The following is a 6,886-nucleotide window of genomic DNA, read 5'->3' on the forward strand; positions in this document are numbered from 1 at the left end:
ACATCCTCAATGATTCTTCTTGGGATCTTCACATAACTATGAGCGAACTAGAGTGTCACTGATGTGGGCTTCAATTCTCCTAACCCCAATTGTAGGTAGATTAAATATGGGAGAAGATTCACACTTGCTCCCAGATCCAACAAAACCCTTTCAACCTGGTTATCTCCTATCATGCAAGAAATTGTAGGACAACCAAGGTCCTTATATTTGATAGGGAGCTTGCATTGAAGGATGGAACTGATCTACTTAGTCAGAAAGGCTTTCTTAGGAACATTTGTCATTTCTCTTGACAGTGACCAAATCCTTCAGAAACTTAGCATACGAAGGCACTTGCTAGATGGCATCTAAAAACGAGATGTTTATCTAAACTTGATTGAACACCTCTAAAATGTCTTCAAATTTTGCTCCTTTCTTGGGAGCTTTAAGTCTTTCTGGATAAGGAGCTTATGGGACAAACTTCAGGAGTGACTCATCAACAATGGGGATGGTCGTGTTTGGTTCAGGCTCTCTTGTAGGATTGTTGTGGCTGTTCTCCCCCTTTTCCATGTCAAGGTTCTCTTCAGGCACCGCCACTCTATTATCCACTTGTTTTCTTGACCTCAAAGTCACAATGGCTTGCATATGCTCCTGCCCATGGGTAGGATTAGAGGAACTTCCAATAACAAACTGCCTTTTTGGGTTAGGCAAAGGTTGACTTGGGAACTTTCATTTTTCTTTCTCACCCAACTGATTTGCTATCTGACCAATTTGACTTTCCATCTTAGCAATTGCTTGGGTGTTGATCATGGTGGCATTCTTAACCTAATGCATGGATTGGCCAATTAGCTGCATGAATGCCTTCAGTGTGTCTTCCAAAGATGACTATGACGAAGATGTTGGCACTTGAGTGGTAGATTGGAACGTAGGAGGTTGGGCTTAATGCATTGAGCAGAATTGATTCTGAGCCTGTGGAGTGAATCCAGGAGGCTATTGATTCTGAGCATGAGTAGAAGCTCCTCCTTGATTTAGTGGTTGATTTTGCCTCCAAGAGAAGTTGGGGTGATTCCGCCACCTTGGATTGTATGTCTTCGCAAAAGGTCCACTTGATGCTTTCCGATAATCATTGAAAGCATTGACTTGCTCCATCGGACACTCTACAAATGTTGACAGAGACGGGCAGTTTTGGGCCAAGTGCATAGACTAGCATATAAGGAGCATCCTTCAATTGGGTGGGCATTTGCCAAGTTAACAGATTGGCTTACAAATAGAGCTTCAACTGTAAGCGTGAAGGCATCGAGTTTCCACCTTAAAACAGCCTCATCTTTCACCTCATAGTTGCCTTGCTTCTTGGGGGCATGGGGATTATCTTGGCAGCTTGAAAAACCCCACTGCTGCGAACTGTCAAACAGTTTGTCCAAAGATTTATAGGCTATGTTGCCTGTGAGACTTAAGAAACTTCCACCGTTCATTGACTCAATCATGTTATGGTTCAGTTGAGTTAAACCGTTGTAGAAAAACTGAATGAGCCGCCAAGTCTCAAATCCGTGGGGTGGGCATTTCAAAGTCAATTCTTTAAACCTCTCCCAGCTCTCATAGAATTTCTCCTCCTCTTCTTGAGTAAAACCACTAATCACCCGACGGTATTCATTGACTTTGGACATCAGGAAGAATTTATTCAAAAACTTTCTCACCAGGGTTTCCCATGAAGTGATGGATCTGAGCATGTTGGAGTTTAACGAAAGCATGTAGGGAGAAAGGAAACAGCCGAAGATGCACCGATTCCTCAGAGAAATTTTGAAACCGAAAGGTCAAGCAAATGTCTAGGAATGTATTCACATGATTGTAGGGATTCTCATTCTCTAGATCATTGAATGAAGGTAGGAGTTGGATGACATGGGGTTTCAAATCAAAGTGCGTAGCATTGGTTGTAGGCAACAGTATGCACGAATGAGGGTTTGTCACAATGGGTGCAAACAACTCCCTAAGAGTTCTAGCTTCATCCACATTCTCAAGTCACTCTCCCATCTCAACAACAATTTCTAAGTTAGTAGGTGTTCTCAGATTCCTTCTAGAAGTTCTTTCAATCTCGGGATCTAAGAGTATTAGCTCTAGCCTCTAGGTTCAAAGATCTACGACTAAGCATGCACTAACACAATTGTATGAAACTAAACTAAGCTAACAAACACAAATGTCACAATTTTAATAAGGAATCACAAAAATTAAATTCAAACAAAAATTAAAAACTCACAAAAAAGGACCAAAAAAATAGGACAAATTTTTCAGCTACTGCCAGTCTGTTGGTGCTGTCTGCGAAGGTGCACTTGAGCACAGAATGCAAAGTTCGTTCGGCATATACTAGCAAACAGAACAAAACAAAAACAAAATAGAGCAGCAAGCACCGTTCGAACGGCCTCTGCAGAAACGAACTAGCAAAAACTTCAGCAGAACAGAGCAAAAATAGAGTTTTTTTTTTTTTTTTTAGATGTGCAGAAAAAGAAAATAATCAAATTGCACAAGTAAAAAAATCCTAGCTGTTGTGAGTTTTAAATGATACTCACAAGTGCACGAGTCATTTGCAATATAGTTTTTCCAAGTGAGAGGTCGAATCCACTGGGAATTGTGTCGTGAAAATAAATTTCTATCTAAACTAATTGTATTTTAACCTAGTTCCGAAAATGATGTGATTTTTCTTGCAAAATTGTAAACTAAATAAAATTTACTAAATCCAATGATAAAAATACCAAGGTTTTAGAATTCACACTCACCAAATCAAAGCACACATTCTCATGTTTTGTTCATACATCCGACAAGCAATAAAACCCTATGCAGGTTCTATTTTTTTATAAAAATAATCTATTGAAACATTCATGAATCCATCCATCATACAAATCACAAAAAATACCCAACTCAAATCGAATCATCCTCCGTTTGATTTACGAATCACAATGGATATCCAATTTCAATTGAATCCTTCAATGTATCCTTCGGATGAAAAACACTAAATATCCAATGTTTTCACAAATAATAATTGAAAGAATCAATTAAAAGAATTTAATCAAATAATTGAATTGAAATAGAACATCAACTACAATAAATGTCGGAATTGTACAAACATTACATGAAAATGAGGTGTGCTAATCAATGGTGAGGCTTCATCTTCAACCTTAGTTGAGGGTTTAGCCTCTCATGATTATGAAAATAAATTTCACAGATAAAGTGTTAAACATTAAACCTTAAAATACAAAAGAAATAAATTAAAGCTAGAAATACATGGAGAAGTGAGAAGTTCAACTCTGCTGCCTGAGTGCCTTGCGGCACTTTTTCCTTTTATTTTTCTTCTCTGCTCTCTGGGGCGCATCCCCTTGGTATCTTTACAAAATAAAAGAATGATATAAATACAAAAAACCTCGGGCTTCAGCGTTGCCAGGTCAGTGCATGGGAAAGCGTGCTTGGGCTTAGGCAAGGGTGCGCTCGAGCACGTCACTGCTGGGCTTAAGTGAGCAAATGTGCTCGAGCGTACTGACTTGCGCTCGATCCCACTTCCCAAAAATGCACTTTTTCACTTTCTTTGTATCTTTCACTATAATACCACAATTTTCCCTTAACAACCTGCAAAACATCAAAACTAACATAAACATCAGAAAATAATAAAGCTAAAGGCTTAGAGCATTCCCAGCAGCTACCCAACCATGTTCCCTATATTTAAGGATCCAAACCACTTTTTGCTTCCCTACCTACAAAAACTCCACAATAGCTTCCCTTTATCATTCCCTACATCATTAAAATATTATTTTCATTTTCATTAAAATAATATATTATTTTATTCTAAAAACATTTTTCTTTTTCATCTCTCTCATCTCCGTCTTCTTTCCCTTCCCTGGTCACATCTCCCTCTCTCACTCTCTGTTTTCTTCTTTTCTTTACACCAGCCACACCTCCCTCTCTCACTCTCTGTTTTCTTCTTTTCTTTACACCAGCCACACCTTTCTCTCCCTTTCTAGATCTCACTCTCTACCTCACTTTCCCCCAGTAGATTCTCGCTCACGAAGACAGAAAAGGGAGAATTTTTGCTATGCCGAATGGTTATCCTCATATTCTTATCCTCTCAATCATTATCTGCAGCGAAACCAGCTTTAGAAAACAGAGAGAAAACGTGAGAGTGAGGGAGGGAGAGAGAGAGTTATGGGTATTTGATTGTGATGGGGTTGATTCTCTGGGTATTTTTATTTGGGTAATCAATTGTGTTCTTGATGATTTTTGATTGGGTTGTTGTGGAGCTTGTGGTTGAGTTTTGGTTGAGTTTTGGTGAGTTCTGGAACGATTTAAGTTGTTTGGGGATGATTGATTTTGTGGGTTTTATTTGTTGTTAATTTTGGGTGTAAATCCTTTGAGTGGCCGTGAGAGTGAAGATGGAGATTTGGTTTCTTGAGGGCAAAAATCAACTGGGTTTATATTTCTGCTAGTAATTTTGCTTTACTTGAACTAGATGAAGTGCAGAAGTGCAGAAGAAGAAGAGGGTGGAGAAGAAAGAACGGAGAAAAATAATGGTGATGACTGCGTGAAAAGGAGTAATAGGAGAGAGAGCGTTTTTTTTTTATGATTATAATAATCACAAGGACTGCTACAGTTGAACCCCAAACATTGGGTTCAACTGTAGCAGCTGATGGTTTAAGGAACCATATAGGGAATCTGCTGTGGGGTGTTTTTTGTGATTTTTTAGACATATTCCCTAAATTTAGGGAACAGACCCCCTTATAGGGAGTCTGCTGGGAGTGCTCTTAGCAAATGCAAATTAAGGGATCCAAATATGCAATATTTGGCACTCATCACTAGCTAAAAATTGTAGAAAGATAAAATTAATCTAGAAATAAATTGTTATCAAAAATCAAATCAATTCCCCAGCAACAGCGCCAAAAACTTGTTGTGAAAATTTTAAAACTCGCAAGTGAACGAATCGTTTGCAGTAAAAGGATTGCAAGTGCGTGGTTGATCCCACAGGGAATTGTGTTTTTCAAAACAAAATTTACCTAAACTAATTAAATCTTAACCTAGTCACAAAAATTGATTGATTTTGAAATAGAAAAGAAAAGCATAAACTTAACAAGATTAGATAAATCAATGGACAAAGCACTAAGGTTTTTAAATTAGCATTCACAAAATCATAGCAACATGTTTCATGTTCATCAATATTATCCGAAGTTTTCAACGACACATTTTATGTATGTTCTATTTTTGCTTGAAAGATTAATTAAATCATCCAAAGTATTTGTTCTTTGCACAAATCACAAAGGATATCCAATATTTTAAATTAAATCATCCAATGTATCCGTTGAACGAATCACAATGAATATCCAATATTTTAACAAATAAAACAAGCAATGAATTAAAAGGGATCAACAATTAATTGAATTAAACTAGAACAATCAGAAATACAATTCATATAATCAGAAAATATATATATATATATATATATATATATATATATATATATATATATATATATATAATAATATATATTTCACGAAAAATTATGTTTCTAATCATCTGTAGGGTTTCATCCTCAACCTTGGTTGAGGGTTTAGCCTCTCATGGAATTGAAAGAAAATAAAAATGTAATTGAATTCATGGATTATTTAGAAGCTTACAAAACAAAACGCCCAAAATTGAGGGCACCAAAAGCAAGGAAAAAACCTAGACTTCCATCTCTCTTCTCTGAAAAATCATCCTCTGCAACCTCCTCTCATTTTTATTTTTTATTTTTTATTTCTTTTATATATCATTTTATAGGGTTTTTTCCTCAAAATAGCGGTGGGCAGAAAATCGTATCTGACGCGTCCATCCAAACAGGAGTTTTCCTCGTTCGGATGTGTTTTGCTCCCGAGTGCGCTCAAGCGGCATGGATGTGCGCTTGAGCGCACGTTCGTCAGGACGAGCATTTGTGCCGTCCGGACGGGTGTGCTTCAAAACACACTATGGTGTGCACTTGATGCTTCCTTGGTGGCTTTCTTTCAAAAACTTGTATTTCTCACATTATATCCACTCTTTCCTTTAGTAGCCTTCAAAACACTGAAATTACAAAACTAAAATAAAACGTTAGATTATAATACAATTACAAGATTAAAATATGCAAATTAAGGGGCTCAAATATGCAATATTTGACACTCATCACGCTGTGCCGCAGGAGACAATGCCACATGCTCGAGTGTGCTCGAGCGCACCTAGTGTGCGACCGAGCACACTTACCAGTTCTAGCTTAGCACCAGTGCCGTGTGTTTTGGGAAAAGAAGCCCTAGCCAATTTTTGGGGACAAAAAACCCTAGACAAAGCCCTATAAATAGAAGAGACATGGGAGGAGGCTACAAAGGTTGCTGAGTACAAAATTTTCAGAGTAGTTCTCCCTTTAGCTTAGTTTTTCTTTAGGTTTAGGATTTATTTTCCATAGTATGGAAAGGCACATTGTCGGTTTGTTTGTTTTAATTTATTTGTCTTTTTTCTGTCAAAAAATAAATAAATTATGTGCTATGTTGTTTGTTGTGCAAATATCTACCTAAATTAATAGGCAAATAATTGTACGTTTTACTTGTAAGTGCACAAGATCAATATTGTAGTATATGGCGCAAGTACGAGATCATTCCCACAAGGATTGCTAAATTTTGTTTAAAATAAATTTCGTAAGTAAAACAAAACAAAGATTGATGTTGAGTTGATAATAATAAAAGGTAGGGCTTTGATATCCACCACTATTAAGTGCCAAAATATTCATATTTTAGCCCTTAAACTTATGTGTGATAATTCCTCAAGTATTGTTAATTTGTGCTATTTTAGTTCTTTTATGTGTTTTCCATGCTGTTGTAGGCTTTTGGAAGAAAATGAAGTAAGTCTGGAAGATTTGGGCTCAAAGAGAGAA

The 6,886-nt window shown here is 37.0% G+C and overlaps 1 non-coding gene across 1 annotated transcript; it reads left to right on the forward strand.

Moving 5' to 3' along the window:
- The first annotated feature begins 1,518 nt into the window (after nt 1-1,518).
- LOC132166834 (small nucleolar RNA R71) lies at nt 1,519-1,621 on the forward strand. The gene has a single exon (XR_009438635.1). It is a non-coding gene; the product is annotated as a small nucleolar RNA R71 (small nucleolar RNA).
- The last annotated feature ends 5,265 nt before the right edge of the window (nt 1,622-6,886 follow it).

The sequence above is a fragment of the Corylus avellana genome, chromosome ca11 (genome assembly GCF_901000735.1).
Source record: "Corylus avellana chromosome ca11, CavTom2PMs-1.0".
Classification (NCBI taxonomy): Eukaryota; Viridiplantae; Streptophyta; class Magnoliopsida; order Fagales; family Betulaceae; genus Corylus; species Corylus avellana.